Source organism: Lampris incognitus, unplaced genomic scaffold (assembly GCF_029633865.1).
Source record: "Lampris incognitus isolate fLamInc1 unplaced genomic scaffold, fLamInc1.hap2 scaffold_180, whole genome shotgun sequence".
NCBI lineage: Eukaryota > Metazoa > Chordata > Actinopteri > Lampriformes > Lampridae > Lampris > Lampris incognitus.
Window position 1 is genome coordinate 39,486 of NW_026611139.1, and position 16,162 is coordinate 55,647.

A 16,162-nucleotide genomic window follows, 5' to 3' on the forward strand; every position below is an offset into this window, starting at 1 on the left:
ATGTTTGAAGACAGTAACGTTTGAAGACAGGCAGTAACGTTTGAAGGCAGTAACGTTTGAAGACAGTAATGTTTGAAGGCAGTAACGTTTGAAGGCAATAACGTTTGAAGACAGGCAGTAATGTTTGAAGGCAGTAACGTTTGAAGACGGTAATGTTTGAAGACAGGCAGTAATGTTTGAAGACAGTAATGTTTGAAGACAGGCAGTAATGTTTGAAGACAGTAACGTTTGAAGGCAGTAACGTTTGAAGACAGTAACGTTTGAAGGCGGTAACGTTTGAAGACGGTAACATTTGAAGGCAGTAACGTTTGAAGGCAGTAACGTTTGAAGGAAGTAACGTTTGAAGGCAGTAACGTTTGAAGACAGTAACGTTTGAAGGCGGTAACGTTTGAAGACGGTAACGTTTGAAGATGGTAACGTTTGAAGGCAGTAACGTTTGAAGGCAGTAACGTTTGAAAACAGTAACGTTTGAAGGCAGTAACGTTTGAAGGCAGCAATATTTGAAGACAGGCAGTAATGTTTGAAGGCAGTAACGTTTGAAGGCAGTAACGTTTGAAGGAAGTAACGTTTGAAGGCAGTAACATTTGAAGACAGTAACGTTTGAAGGCAGCAACGTTTGAAGACAGTAATGTTTGAAGACAGTAACATTTGAAGACAGGCAGTAATGTTTGAAGGCAGTAACGTTTGAAGACGGTAATGTTTGAAGACAGGCAGTAATGTTTGAAGACAGTAACGTTTGAAGGCAGTAACGTTTGAAGACAGTAACGTTTGAAGGCAGTAATGTTTGAAGGCAGTAACGTTTGAAGGAAGTAATGTTTGAAGACAGTAACGTTTGAAGGCAGTAACGTTTGAAGGCAGTAACGTTTGAAGGAAGTAACGTTTGAAGGCAGTAACGTTTGAAGGCAGTAAAGTTTGAAGGCAGTAACGTTTGAAGGAAGTAACCTTTGAAGACAGTAACGTTTGAAGACAGTAACGTTTGAAGGAAGTAATGTTTGAAGGCAGTAATGTTTGAAGGCAGTAACGTTTGAAGACAGTAACGTTTGAAGGCAGCAATGTTTGAAGACAGTAACGTTTGAAGGCAGTAACGTTTGAAGACAGTACCGTTTGAAGGAAGTAACGTTTGAAGACAGGCAGTAATGTTTGAAGGCAGTAACGTTTGAAGACAGTAACGTTTGAAGGCAGCAATGTTTGAAGACAGTAACGTTTGAAGGCAGTAACGTTTGAAGACAGTAACGTTTGAAGACAGTAACGTTTGAAGACAGTAACGTTTGAAGGCAGTAACGTTTGAAGGCAGCAATGTTTGAAGACAGTAACGTTTGAAGGCAGTAACGTTTGAAGGCAGCAATGTTTGAAGACAGTAACGTTTGAAGACAGGCAGTAACGTTTGAAGGCAGTAACGTTTGAAGACAGTAATGTTTGAAGACAGGCAGTAACGTTTGAAGACGGTAACGTTTGAAGGCGGTAACGTTTGAAGGCCGTAACGTTTGAAAACGGTAACGTTTGAAGGCAGCAATGTTTGAAGACAGTAACGTTTGAAGGCAGCAATGTTTGAAGACAGTAACGTTTGAAGACAGTAACGTTTGAAGACAGTAACGTTTGAAGGCAGTAACGTTTGAAGGCAGCAATGTTTGAAGACAGTAACGTTTGAAGGCAGTAACGTTTGAAGGCAGCAATGTTTGAAGACAGTAACGTTTGAAGGCAGTAACGTTTGAAGGCAGCAATGTTTGAAGACAGTAACGTTTGAAGGCACCAATGTTTGAAGACAGTAACGTTTGAAGACAGTAACGTTTGAAGGCAGTAACGTTTGAAGGCAGTAAAGTTTGAAGGCAGTAACGTTTGAAAACAGTAACGTTTGAAGGCAGTAACGTTTGAAGGCAGCAATGTTTGAAGACAGTAACGTTTGAAGGCAGCAATGTTTGAAGGCAGTAACGTTTGAAGGCAGTAACGTTTGAAGGCAGCAATGTTTGAAGACCGTAACGTTTGAAGGCAGCAACGTTTGAAGACAGTAACGTTTGAAGGCAGTAACGTTTGAAGGCAGTAACGTTTGAAGGCAGTAACGTTTGAAGGCAGCAATGTTTGAAGACAGTAACGTTTGAAGGCAGCAACGTTTGAAGGCAGTAACGTTTGAAGACAGTAACGTTTGAAGGCAGCAATGTTTGAAGACAGTAACGTTTGAAGACAGTAACGTTTGAAGGCAGCAATGTTTGAAGACAGTAACGTTTGAAGACAGTAACGTTTGAAGGCAGTAACGTTTGAAGGCAGTAACGTTTGAAGGCAGCAATGTTTGAAGACGGTAACATTTGAAGGCAGTAACGTTTGAAGGCAGCAATGTTTGAAGACAGTAACGTTTGAAGGCAGCAATGTTTGAAGACCGTAACGTTTGAAGGCAGCAACGTTTGAAGACAGCAACGTTTGAAGGCAGTAACGTTTGAAGGCAGTAACGTTTGAAGGCAGTAACGTTTGAAAGCAGTAACGTTTGAAAGCACTAACGTTTGAAGGCAGTAACGTTTGAAGGCAGTAATGTTTGAAGGCAGTAACGTTTGAAGGCAGTAACGTTTGAAGGCAGTAACGTTTGAAGACTAACGTTTGAAGACAGACAGTAGCGTTTGAAGGCAGTAACCTTTGAAGACAGTAACGTTTGAAGACAGTAACGTTTGAAGGCAGTAACGTTTGAAGGCAGTAATGTTTGAAGACAGTAACGTTTGAAGACAGTAACGTTTGAAGACAGTAACGTTTGAAGGCAGTAACGTTTGAAGGCAGTAACGTTTGAAGACAGACAGTAGCGTTTGAAGGCAGACAGTAGCGTTTGAAGGCAGTAACCTTTGAAGACAGTAACGTTTGAAGACCGTAACGTTTGAAGGCAGACAGTAACGTTTGAAGGCAGTAACGTTTGAAGGCAGTAACGTTTGAAGACAGACAGTAACGTTTGAAGGCAGTAACGTTTGAAGACAGTAACGTTTGAAGACCGTAACGTTTGAAGGCAGCAACGTTTGAAGACAGTAACGTTTGAAGACAGTAACGTTTGAAGACAGTAACGTTTGAAGGCAGCAACGTTTGAAGGCAGCAACGTTTGAAGACAGTAACGTTTGAAGACAGTAACGTTTGAAGACAGTAACGTTTGAAGGCAGTAACGTTTGAAGACAGTAACGTTTGAAGACAGTAACGTTTGAAGGCAGTAACGTTTGAAGGCAGTAACGTTTGAATGCAGTAACGTTTGAAGACAGTAACGTTTGAAAACAGTAACGTTTGAAGACAGTAACGTTTGAAGACAGTAACGTTTGAAGGCAGTAACGTTTGAAGACAGCAACGTTTGAAGGCAGCAACGTTTGAAGACAGTAACGTTTGAAGGCAGTAACGTTTGAAGGCAGTAACGTTTGAAAACAGTAACGTTTGAAGGCAGTAACGTTTGAAGGCAGTAACGTTTGAAGGCAGTAACGTTTGAAGGCAGTAACGTTTGAAGGCAGTAACGTTTGAAGACAGTAACGTTTGAAGGCATCTGTAAGGTAAAAGAAAGACGCGTGGCTTCAGCAGAAATGACAGACAGAGAAATAAGTAGGCCGAGTCATAACCCAATAAGTAAATCACGGCACGACTTCGGAGGAAAACAGTGATGCATCTTAACGTCTTCATTCACGGCATCATGACTGTCTGAAGAACAGAACAGAACAGAACAGAACAGAACAGAACAGAATAGAATAGAATAGAATAGAATAGAATAGAATAGAATAGAATAGAATAGAACAGAACAGAACAGAACCGGAAAGCAGAATAGAAAAGGAAAGAATGGTAAAAAGACAGAAACACAGAACAAAGCAGCAGGAGGGGCTGCACGGCTGCCTTGCCTTGCAGTCACCCGGTCTAATCAGTAAATGTCAGGGGCCTCCTCCACGGCTGAGGGGAGGAGAGCGAGGGGCAGGAGGGAGAGAAAAGAGAGCGAGGAGGGAGGGAGGGGGGGGGGACTGCAGGGGCCGTGGGATGAAAAGAGGGAGGCGGCGTTTGAGCCGTGAATTAAACGCTCTTAGGCACTGTATCCTTGGCACGTGCGCAGGGCCCCCGAATAAAAAGAACTTCTGTCCATCTGGCTTCAGGGGGGGAGGGGCAGGTGAAGGAGACAGAGGGCAGGAGAGGGGTCCCGGGGTCCTGTGTAATACGATGGGCAGACATTAACTTTGCTGAGGTTCGAGGTTTGATGAAAAACTGTCAGCAGTCGTAGTGCAGCACTTTAGATGGAGGGGATCCTCCCAACGGCTTATGGTAAAGCCAGCAGGTGAGAGAGAGACAAGAGACAGAGATGGAGAGAGAGAGAGAGAGAGAGAGAGAGAGAGGGCAAGACAGAGACAGAGAGAGAGACAGAGACAGAGAGGGAGAGAGAGAGAGAGAGAGGGTGAGACAGACAGAGAGTGCATGAGAAGCATAAGGATGAATGGATAAAGAAGGAAGTCGTTTTGAAAATATATACGTATATAGAGAAAGAGAGACCACAGTATGGATGATACGTGTGTAAAGAAAGCTTTCTCTTCTGTCTCCTTGTGGGTGTACATCCATGAAACGTGTGTGTGTGTGTGTGTGTGTGTGTGTGTGTGTGTGTGTATCTACGAGCTGGTCAGAGCATAGATTTACAGACACTATTAGACTTACCTTAAATCTGATATCTTTGAGAAACACTTGCTATACATTTCCACTTGCTTCTTGCACAGCATCTTAGTTGTTTCCATGACGACGGAGATGATGCTGCAGTCCGTCTGTCATGTGTCTATAGAGCCAAACAGTGCCCGAGTATTTAGGAGACAATGACGGAAACTTGTGTTTAAGACACAGCAGAACAGTGGCGGGTGAAGGTCATGACAGCAGGAGGTACAGGAAATATGAACCAGACGAGTGACCAGCACACAAAACCAGCCCGGCAACCATCTTTAAGCAACTTCGCACACACACCTTCGATGGCAAATGTGCACTGGTCACCAATGGTAAGAATTTTTGTGTTATTTTCCTAAATTTATCAACCATCTGTAGTTACAGTTCACAAATACGTATGTCAATCAATTCACGTATTTTGCTGATGCTGCTATTTAGCCCTAACATGCATCAGACGAGGGCAAAACCTGGTGACAGCCTCATAACATGTGCTGTTACCTGGTTACAGGCCTCATAACATGTGCCGTTACCTGGTGACAGGCCCATAACATGTGCCGTTACCTGGTGACGGCCTCATAACGTGTGCCGTTACCTGGTGACGGGCTCATAACGTGTGCCGTTACCTGGTGACGGGCTCATAACGTGTGCCGTTACCTGGTGACGGGCTCATAACGTGTGCCGTTACCTGGTGACGGGCCCATAACGTGTGCCGTTACCTGGTGACGGGCCCATAACGTGTGCCGTTACCTGGTGACGGGCCCATAACGTGTGCCGTTACCTGGTGACGGGCCCATAACGTGTGCCGTTACCTGGTGACGGGCCCATAACGTGTGCCGTTACCTGGTGACGGGCCCATAACGTGTGCCGTTACCTGGTGACGGGCTCATAACGTGTGCCGTTACCTGGTGACGGGCTCATAACCCGGTGACGGGCCCATAACATGTGCTGTTACCCGGTGACAGGCTCATAACATGTGCTGTTACCCGGTGACAGGCTCATAACATGTGCTGTTACCCGGTGACAGGCTCATAACGTGTGCTGTTACCCGGTGACAGCCTCATAACGTGTGCTCTTACCCGGTGACAGGCCCATAACGTGTGCTGTTACCTGGTGACAGGCCCATAACGTGCTGTTACCTGGTGACAGGCTCATAACATGTGCTGTTACCTGGTGACAGGCTCATAACATGTGCTGTTACCTGGTGACAGGCTCATAACGTGATGTTACCTGGTGACAGGCTCATAACATGTGCTGTTACCCGGTGACAGGCTCATAGCATGTGCTGTTACCCGGTGACAGGCTCATAACGTGATGTTACCCGGTGACAGGCTCATAACATGTGCTGTTACCTGGTGACAGGCCCATAACATGTGCTGTTACCTGGTGACAGGCTCATAACGTGATGTTACCTGGTGACGGGCTCATAACGTGATGTTACCTGGTGACGGGCCCATAACGTGATGTTACCCGGTGACGGGCTCATAACATGTGCTGTTACCCGGTGACGGGCTCTTAACATGTGCTGTTACCTGGTGACGGGCTCATAACATGTGCTGTTACCTGGTGACAGGCTCATAACATGTGCTGTTACCCGGTGACAGGCTCATAACATGTGCTGTTACCTGGTGACAGGCCCATAACATGTGCTCTTACCTGGTGACAGGCTCTTAACATGTGCTGTTACCTGGTGACAGGCTCTTAACATGTGCTCTTACCCGGTGACAGCCTCATAACGTGTGCTCTTACCCGGTGACAGGCCCATAACGTGTGCTGTTACCTGGTGACAGGCCCATAACGTGCTGTTACCTGGTGACAGGCTCATAACATGTGCTGTTACCTGGTGACAGGCTCATAACATGTGCTGTTACCTGGTGACAGGCTCATAACATGTGCTGTTACCTGGTGACAGGCTCATAACGTGATGTTACCCGGTGACAGGCTCATAACATGTGCTGTTACCTGGTGACAGGCTCATAGCATGTGCTGTTACCCGGTGACAGGCTCATAACGTGATGTTACCCGGTGACAGGCTCATAACATGTGCTGTTACCTGGTGACAGGCCCATAACATGTGCTGTTACCTGGTGACAGGCTCATAACGTGATGTTACCTGGTGACGGGCTCATAACGTGATGTTACCCGGTGACGGGCCCATAACGTGATGTTACCCGGTGACGGGCTCATAACATGTGCTGTTACCCGGTGACGGGCTCATAACATGTGCTGTTACCTGGTGACGGGCTCATAACATGTGCTGTTACCTGGTGACAGGCTCATAACATGTGCTCTTACCTGGTGACAGGCCCATAACGTGCTGTTACCTGGTGACAGGCCCATAACGTGATGTTACCCGGTGACAGGCTCATAACATGTGCTGTTACCTGGTGACAGGCTCATAACATGTGCTGTTACCTGGTGACAGGCTCATAACATGTGCTGTTACCTGGTGACAGGCCCATAACATGTGCTGTTACCTGGTGACAGGCCCATAACATGTGCTCTTACCTGGTGACAGGCCCATAACATGTGCTGTTACCTGGTGACAGGCTCTTAACATGTGCTGTTACCTGGTGACAGGCCCATAACATGTGCTGTTACCTGGTGACAGGCTCTTAACATGTGCTGTTACCTGGTGACAGGCTCTTAACATGTGCTGTTACCTGGTGACAGGCTCTTAACATGTGCTGTTACCTGGTGACAGGCTCATAACATGTGCTGTTACCTGGTGACAGGCCCATAACATGTGCTGTTACCTGGTGACAGGCTCTTAACATGTGCTGTTACCTGGTGACAGGCTCTTAACATGTGCTGTTACCTGGTGACAGGCTCTTAACATGTGCTGTTACCTGGTGACAGGCTCTTAACATGTGCTGTTACCTGGTGACAGGCTCTTAACATGTGCTGTTACCTGGTGACGGGCCCATAACATGTGCTGTTACCTGGTGACAGGCTCATAACAACTGCTATTAATGGGAGCGTCTCACGGTGCTTCCTGAGAAAGTCTCAATGATGAAAGAAAAAAAAATCCCCCGAGGGCAACAAGGGCCCACCACACAAAACACTGGACTGATGTGCATGAAGCCCTAGGAAAAAGGAAAAACACATGTGGGGTGCAATATGTAATGTGATATAGATCCATCCAAGAGGTTGATATTACACAACGATGGGGATGTTGGTGAACACAACACATGAGGATGGCGGCGCCATCACAGTTATCCAACACGACGGAATAAGTGTTGCTGCTTAATGTTCATTCGGTTTTCTGCCAACTGCCAAGAACCGGGCTGCTGCTGAGCCCTTACATGGGAGTACGCTGTCACCTACTGACCGCTGTGGTGCCCGATGTGGTATCCCCTGTGGAATATGTATCCCCTGTGGAATATGTATCCCAGATGTGCTCGTTCTGATACGAGACATGTTTAAGTGTACGGAATGAATGAATGAATGAATGCCTTTATTTGTCATTGCACAGCTGTACAACGAAATTAAGTGCAACTCCCCAGTGGTACCAAAAAATTAAGAAAATAAAATACATACAAATAGTCAAAATACAAATAAACACACAATCAACATATAATGTATGCGTAAGTGTAACAGATATTACACACTAACTAACCCGAGTCAGCATGTCTTCTTTTTTTTGCACATGCCAAATGTACAGATGTTACTGCACATGTGACGGTTATAATAATAACAATAATTATTATTATCTGATCATTATGCGTTTCATTTGGAAAGGATGAGTTTATCTTGCATCACACACCCACAGGCTTTATTCTGTTGGTTCCAGAAGGCCCCGAGGAGCCACAGCCGGGCCGTGCTCTTGGTTCGCTGCCGTGGAAACCACGTGGCCCTTCCACGAGCAGCCTCCCTCTGCTTCAGGGCTGTACGGCAAGTGGGACGGCCATAACCGAGGCAGCTTCAGGGTGCATGTTCTGCAGGGGAGGCAGCTTCAGGGTGCGTGTTCTGCAGGGGATGCAGCTTCAGGGTGCGTGTTCTGCAGGGGATGCAGCTTCAGGGTGCATGTTCTGCAGGGGATGCAGCTTCAGGGTGCGTGTTCTGCAGGGGATGCACCCTGGCCTCAGCATCCTCACTTACCGAGTTTATTTATTCATTTGTCCCACACCTCCGTTTCTCCCTAGCGCCACACGCTGGTTACCGTTCGCTTCTTGCATTTACCACAAAGGTCCTGTGTGTGTGTGTGGGTGTATGTGTGGGTGTGTGTGTGGGTGTGTTTCATTCGCGCCCCGTGTTGTCGAAAAAAGCACCAGATTCCCGGCTCTCATCCAGTTTCATGACAGAGGACTGCGGCCAGAGGGCTTAGAGCGCCATCTAGCGTCGAGTTATTTCCTCTGCAGCAGCTTGTATGAAACCACACAACCCTGAGAACGTGTGGAGCGAGGTCCGTTAATCCCTTCATACCCCCAGCCCATCGTGTGTGTGTGTGTGAGGGATGTGTCTGAAGTTTTGCTGGTCGATGGGAGATAACCGTGTCTCCCTCCTTCCTCCCCTCCCCCGCCTCTCTGCAGGTGGGTCAGACGTCTGTCTTTCTCTCCCACATCAGACCTTCATATCTCTGATGACGTCCGTCACTTCACGGCCTCGTCATAAGACACGTGATGTTGTGGGTAGATGCAGGAGACGTGACGTCTGGTCTCACGCCCGACCAGATGAGCTGGACCCGGTGTCGCCGTGTCATCTGGTAGGCCGGTTTTAGAAGACTGGTCCACTTGGAGGTTTTCTTTTCTTTCTTTTTTTGTGATTTGCTGCTTGAGCAAATTAAAACCACAGCACGAGTGCTGGCTGGTGAACGTCCCCCCCCTCCCTTCCTCCCTTCCTTCCTCCCTTCCAGAGGTGTTTTTACGCCTCAGCTGGATTCTCGTCTCCTGTCAGACTGACAGACACACACCCTTTGCCCTGAAACGTGATTGATGTCGGTCTGACCTCCACACACGTGGCCCAACACGAGAGGAACCATCATCCACCAGGTCCATGATCTCATGATCTGCCAGACAGGCCTTCAGGAAGCCAACGGAGGCTGTGAAGTAATATCATCCCTCACTTTACTGACTCGCTGCAGGAAGAGTTCAACAGTCTGTCTTACAATCTCCCTCGCTAGTTACAGATGAAGAGGACGGTGAAAGACCCACTAAGCATCCCGACACATGTCCCACAGGACAAATGCCCATCATCTAATACAGATGTGGCCTCTGAAGGAACGCGTGGACGTCTTTATTTGTCATTGCACAGCTGTACAACAAAATTAAGTGCAAGTCCCCAGTGGTACAAAACAAAACAAAATCTTATGTGACCAGTATTATTATCGTCAACATCTTCATCATCGTCATCATCACTATTATTGTCCTATCAACAGCATCATGCTCACCATCTTCTGGGGAGGTTCCTACATTTATCTACATCTCTTAAGATGGGTCAAGTCTCACCTTAACATCACATGTTCTTCTCGTGTCTCTCTGGGTTCGGTACGTGACATGAGGATCTCTCTGAAACCCGGCAGGCTGCTGTTTCACATGCAGACTCGGTCCCGTGGTGTCTGTGAGGACGGCCCGTCTCTGGGGGTAAAACACCAGTGTAAAGGTGTGTTGGTGTGTTTGTTGAACCTGTATTGTCGCTGCTATGATGGCTTTCTGGTGTCTTCTCCTTTCTCTTCTTGTGTGTGAATGGTGTGATGTGAGTCTCCCCTGTGAGCACGTGCAGTCGGCCCTCCTCCCAGGTCTCCATGGTGACAGTGGTCACCAGCCGGACACTGCTTGGCATCGTCCTCATCATATTCTTCAAATATTTTATAATTCCATGATAACTGTGTTATCCTCTCTCCATGTTGCATTGTGTAAATTGTGTAAACACAACAACATGTCATGTTGTGCGTCTTGGGAGAGAGATCCTCCTCTGTTTTTCTACCCGTTAAAGGGTTTTGGGGAGTTGTTCCTTATCTGATGCGAGGGTGTAACGACAGGGTGTTGTGTTGCTGTAAACCTCTGAGGCACATTTGTATTTTTTGATATTGAGCTACACAAATAAAACTGACTTGACTTTTGTGATATTTGCATTTACAGCCTGAATAAACTCGCCGGAACTGACGGATGGTTTTTAACTCCTAACAGATCAGCTGCTCCACAATGACTCATTGAGGCTCCTTATTCTGTTTTATTATTTAACTTATTCTATGATACCATTTTACTTATTCTGTGTTACTATTGTAATTATTCTGTGTTACTATTTTCCTTATTCTGTGTTACTATTTAACTTATTCTGTGTTACTATTTTACTTATTCTGTGTTACTATTTTACTTATTCTGTGATACTATTTTACTTATTCTGTGATACCAGTTTACTTATTCTGTGAAACTATCTTACTTATTCTGTGTTACTATTTTACTTATTCTGTGATACTATTTTACTTATTCTGTGTTACCATTTTACTTATTCTGTGTTACTATTTTACTTATTCTGTGTTACTATTTTCCTTTTTCTGTGATACTATTTTATTTATTCTGTGTTACTATTTTCCTTATTCTGTGTTACTATTTTATTTATTCTGTGTTACTATTTTCCTTATTCTGTGATACTATTTTACTTATTCTGTGTTACTATTTTATTTATTCTGTGTTACTATTTTACTTATTCTGTATTACTATTTTACTTATTCTGTGATACCAGTTTACTTATTCTGTGAAACTATCTTACTTATTCTGTGTTGCCATTTTACTTATTCTGTGAAACTATTTTACTTATTCTGTGTTACTATTTTACTTATTCTGTGATACCTTTTTACTTATGTGATACTAGTTTAGTTATTCTGTGTTGCCATTTTACTTATTCTGTGAAACTATTTTACTTATTCTGTGTTACTATTTTACTTTTTCTGTGATACCTTTTTACTTATTATGTGTTACTATTTTACTTATTCTGTGTTACTATTTTACTTATTCTGTGATACCTTTTTACTTATTATGTGTTACTATTTTACTTATTCTGTGATACTATTTCACTTATTGTGTTACTATTTTACTTATTCTAAGATACCATTTTACTTATTCTGTGATACCATTTTACTTATTCTGTGATACTAGTTTACTTATTCTGTGTTACTATTTTACTTATTCTGTGAAACTATCTTACTTATTCTGTGTTACCATTTTACTTATTCTGTGTTACTATTTTACTTATTCTGTGTTACTATTTTACTTATTCTAAGATACCATTTTACTTATTCTGTGAAACTATCTTACTTATTCTGTGATACCATTTTACTTATTCTGTGATACCAGTTTACTTATTCTGTGTTACTATTTCACTCATTGTGTTACCATTTTACTTATTCTGTTACTACTTATTCTGTGATACTATTTCACTTATTGTGTTACTAATTCTGTTACTATTTTATTTATTCTGTGTTACTATTTTACTTATTCTGTGATACAGTTTTACTTATTCTGTGTTACCATTTTACTTGTTCTGTGATACCATTTTACTTATTCTGTGATACCATTTTACTTATTGTATGTTACTATTTTACTTATTGTGTTACTATTTTACTTATTCTATGATACCATTTTACTTATTCTGTGATACTATTTCACTTATTGTGTTACTTATTCTGTTACTATTTTACTTATTCTGTGATAATAGTTTACTTATTCAGTGATACAGTTTTACTTATTCTGTGTTAATAGCTTACTTATTCAGTGATACTATTTTACTTATTCTGTGTTACTATTTTACTTATTCTGCGATACTAGTTTATTTATTCTGTGAAACTATTTCAATTATTCTGTGTTACTATTTTACTTATTCTGTGTTACTATTTTACTTATTCTGTGATACTAGTTTACTTATTCTGTGATACTAGTTTACATAAAGGTTGGCAACTTTTCCAGATTTGCCAGTAGCCAGCTATGTTTTATACTTACTGTATTTTATACTTACTGTTTTTATATATACTGTGTTTTATATACTGTATTTTATATGTACTGTATGTTATATACTGCATTTTATACTTAATTTTATACTTGCTGTTTTATATACACTGTATTTTATACTTACAGTATCAAATATATACTCTATTTTATACTTACTATATTTTATATAGTATACTGTATTTATATGTAGTGTATTCTATACATTGTGTATTTTATATACATAGTGTACTTTACACAGTGTATTTTATACTTACTGTATTTTTTACATACTGTATTTGTCCAAAGTGTATTTTATACATTGTGTATGTTATAGTGTACTTTATATACAGTGTATTTGATACATAGTGTATGTGTATGTGATACATAGTGTACTTGATGCATAGTGTATGTGGTACATAGTGTACTTGATACATAGTGTATGTGTATGTGATACATAGTGTACTTGATGCATAGTGCATGTGATACTTAGTATATTTGATACATAGTGTACTTTATACTTAGTGTACAACATGGTCTTTCAGCTGAGGCTGGCGTGTGCAGAGATTGTAGCATCACTTCTGTGACCACCAACGACCGACAGTGTCTGATCTCACAGGACATGTAACACAACAGATTGGCCCGAACAGGAACAGCTGTGCAGGACACACACACACGTGTGCGCTGAGGACAAACCACATTCCCGATGTCTGCAAAATACAACACAACTAATTACATGTTATCATGTCGTACCCTGATCCACTTCTTTTGTTTATGATGTGTGTGTGTGTGCGTGTGTGTGTGTGTGTGTGGGCCCTCTGACGGCCTGTCCAGGGTGTCTCCCCGCCTGCCATGCAGTGACTGCTGGGATAGGCTCCAGCATCCCCGTGACCCTGAGAGCAGGATAAGCAGTGTGGATAAAGGATGGAGGAATGGAAGGAGGGATGAAAAGTGATGCAGCCCACATGTAGGTGTCTCTTTTCAAACCACATGTACAGCCATAGAGCTCCATCAGCTCTCCAGCCCTCAACATTCTACACAGAACGCTGTGATACAATCATATGATTCTGTTTTCTTGGTCTGATTTTGAAGTTGAAGTCAGGTTGTGGAATTGATGTGTGCGTGTTTGGCACACTGCTGTGCAACACAGACGGACACACACTGCTGTGCGACACAGACGGAGACACACTGCTGTGCGACACAGACGGAGACACACTGCTGTGCGACAGACGGAGACACACTGCTGTGCGACACAGACGGACACACACTGCTGTGCGACACAGACGGACACACACTGCTGTGCGACACAGACGGAGACACACTGCTGTGCGACACAGACGGAGACACACTGCTGTGCGACACAGACGGACACACACTGCTGTGCGACACAGACGGACACACACTGCTGTGCGACACAGACGGAGACACACTGCTGTGCGACAGACGGAGACACACTGCTGTGCGACACAGACGGACACACACTGCCACAGGGATGCAAGAGAGAGAGCAACCACATACACCACCATTCATTATAAAGAGGCCTAATATAACTGGACTGTACACCTCCCTCTCTCTCTCTCTCTCTCGCTCCACCCTTCTTAATCCCCTCCCCCTCCCTAATAACCAACACACACACACACACACACACAAAAACAGACAGAACACTCCCAAACGCCTTCCCTTGACCCCTGCGACCTAGGCGCCATGGCAACCTTCTGACCCATCCCGCTGTTGCCGTGGAAACAACCTTGGAGTATGATCTGACCATTGCACCCCTTCATACACCTGCCCCCCCCCCACTCCTCCTCCGCCAATCCCTGCCCGCTCCACAGCGCGCCGAGGAGAAACCGATCGATACTCTATCACACAGAACAGTGGAGCGAGAGAGAGCCGGGGCCATGGGCCGGCCAGATTACTGAGGGGGGCGGCGGGGGGGGGGGGAGGGGGAGGGGGGCAGCTGACAAAGAGAACCTGTGTGTGTCTGTGTGTGTGTGAGGAAAGGGGCTTTGGTGTGCTATGGCACAAAAGGGGGAGACTGAATGTGTGTGTGTGTGTGTGTGTGTGTGCACAAGCAAAGGGGTTTAGGTTTGCATGAATAACAGGACAGGGCAGGCAGACAGACAGGCAGACAGACAGACAGACAGACATGGCGTGCCTGTCTGTGTGTCAAAAGAAAGGGGTGTTAGTATGCCGGTGCAAGAGGGACCCGAGGTGTGTACATGTGTGTACATGTCCGTGCACACAGCCACGTGTGTACTTGTTTGTGAGTGTGTGCACGGCCATTGTAATGAGCAGCAGACATGCTTGTGGTGTTTTGAAGAGGCGTTGGCGAGCTACAGCAGCGCTCTGAGGCATCTGCTCGTTCTGCTTCTGTACAAGCAGCCGGCTGGGAGAGCATTCCTGCTTTTGTTAAGGTGTGTGTCTGTGTGTGTGTGTGTGTGTGTTTTCCTGCATGTGGTGTGTTTATGTGTTTGCATATGTGGAGAGGCCGTCTATTCTTTCCTAGCAAACCACAGAATATTGTTATGAACCACCTGCCTGCAAAGTTACGGCTGCTGAAATCACCTTTACCTTTAAAAATCACCCTGAAACGCTGCTTTAAACTCTTTTTACTACCAGATTTATCCCTTTTACATTTTAAACTCTTTTTACTACCAGATTTATCCCTTTTATATTTTAAACTGTTTCTTTTTTACTACCAGATTTATCCCTTTTACATTTTAAACTCTTTTTACTACCAGATTTATCCCTTTTACATTTTAAACTCTTTTTACTACCAGATTTATCCCTTTTACATTTTAAACTGTTTTTTTTTACTACCAGATTTATCCCTTTTACATTTTAAACTCTTTTTACTACCAAATTTATCCCTTTTACACTTTAAACTCTTCTTACTACCAGATTTATCCCTTCTACATTTTAAACTCTTTTTACTACCAGATTTATCCCTTTTACATTTTAAACTCTTTTTACTACCAGATTTATCCCTTTTACATTTTAAACTCTTTTTACTACCAGATTTATCCCTTTTACATTTTAAACTGTTTCTTTTTTTACTACCAGATTTATCCCTTTTACATTTTAAACTGTTTCTTTTTACTACCAGATTTATCCCTTTTACATTTTAAACTTTTTACTACCAGATTTATCCCTTTTACATTTTAAACTCTTCTTACTACCAGATTTATCCCTTTTACATTTTAAACTGTTTCTTTTTTTACTACCAGATTTATCCCTTTTACATTTTAAACTCTTTTCACTACCAGATTTATCCCTTTTACATTTTAAACTTTCTTTTTTACTACCAGATTTATCCCTTTTACATTTTAAACTCTTCTTACTACCAGATTTATCCCTTTTACATTTTAAACTCTTTTTACTACCAGATTTATCCACTTTACATTTTAAACTCTTTTTACTACCAGATTTATATCCCTTTTACATTTTAAACTGTTTCTTTTTTTACTACCAGATTTATCCCTTTTACATTTTAACCTCTTCTTACTACCAGATTTATCCCTTTTACATTTTAAACTCTTTTTACTACCAGATTTATCCCTTTTACATTTTAAACTGTTTCTTTTTTTACTACCAGATTTATCCCGTTT